Source organism: Scyliorhinus canicula, chromosome 24, assembly GCF_902713615.1.
Source record: "Scyliorhinus canicula chromosome 24, sScyCan1.1, whole genome shotgun sequence".
Lineage (NCBI taxonomy): Eukaryota > Metazoa > Chordata > Chondrichthyes > Carcharhiniformes > Scyliorhinidae > Scyliorhinus > Scyliorhinus canicula.
This window is the reverse complement of record NC_052169.1, coordinates 22,004,390-22,006,059: the sequence shown is the minus strand read 5'-3', so window position 1 is coordinate 22,006,059 and position 1,670 is coordinate 22,004,390.

Sequence of the window (1,670 nt, the reverse complement as noted above, 5' to 3'; positions counted from 1 at the left end):
GCAGGACAGATCCAGGGAAGTGATGATGTCTGGGTTTGATTCCTTAAATATGATTATGTCTGGCTGTTGCTTGACAAGTCTGTGAGACAACTCTCCCAATTCTGACAAACCCCCCCAGATGTTAGTAAGGGGGACTGGGCAGGGTCAACAGGGCTGGGCTTACTGTTGTTGTTGCCGGTGCTGGGTGGTCCCTGCGATTCCATTCTTTTTTATTAACTTTGTCGCGGTTGGATACAACTAAGTGGCTTGTGTTGGAACCAACAATTCTACGGACACGTGCTTGTAGGATTAGAATAGCGGTTTTAATATACTTACAACAGAGCCAGCATGTTAGCCGTTGAACTTTCGGTGAACTGGCCGGCTGACCCTGTGGCACTGATCTTTATACAGCAGCTCCCGGGGGAGGGGTCCTGGGCGGAGCCAAGGGAGAAGCCCAGTACAACTCTCGAGCATTCCCAGAGCTACTCCCCCTGGTGGTCAGGTAGTGCAACTGCACTTACAATATAGACACATGTATATACAGGTTATAATCCGGTGTGAATCACATTCACCACAGCTTGCTAGGTCATTTTAGAGTTAACAACTTTGCTGCGGGTCTGGAGTCACACGTAGGCCAGATCAGGTCATCATTAGACTTTTAATTCCAAAATTGTACAGAATTCAAATCCCACCATCAGCCAAACCCCAGCCCTTAGAGCATTACCCTAGGTCTCTGGATTACAAGTCCAGTGACAATACCACTATGCCACCACCACCTCCCTGTGACGGTAATGCACGTTATTATAAAAGTGACAGTAGCATATTAAATGTCTACTTCATAGAACCATAAAATGCAAACAATTCAAGGTTGCACAAAGACTTGGAAAGTTATATTGTGTCGAGTTAAAATAGTCAAAGGGGTTGGACAGTCCTGAGCAGTGTTTGAAGGCAGAATTAAAAATTGTGAGACAGAGAGAAACAAAACAGGGTCATTGCTGTTTCGGTTCTCATTTGGGATCGGAAAGCTTGCACGCTTCCGCCGCAGGCAGCCGACAATTTCGTCAAGGTAGTAACCGCAACTTATTTTTAAACAATATTTTAGCAAATAACATTTATCAACCTTGTTTTCTATCAGTATCCAATTTGTTTGTTACTGTTTTTTAATTTCCTTTACCACTGTAGTTAATTATTAACAGCATTGACATTTTATGTATTTTTAGAATAGAATAGAATAGAACAGTACAGCACAGAACAGGCCCTTCGGCCCTCGATGTTGTGCCAAGCCATGATCACCCTACTCAAACCCACGTATCCACCCTATACCCGTAACCCAACAACCCCCCCCCTTAACCTTACTTTTTTAGGACACTACGGGCAATTTATCACGGCCAATCCACCTAACCCGCACATCTTTGGACTGTGGGAGGAAACCGGAGCACCCGGAGGAAACCCACCCACACAGGGGGAGGACGTGCAGACTCCGCACAGGCAGTGACCCAAGCCGGGAATCGAACCTGGGACCCTGGAGCTGTGAAGCATTTATGCTAACCACCATGCTACCGTGCTGCCCAAAAAATCACTTTTACACTTCACAACTATTCCATACTGGCTTTATGTATTTTGGCCCCAGTGAGTTAAAAATATCAACTTGGCAACAGCCGCAAATATACAGAGCAAAGACTCAGCTTTAC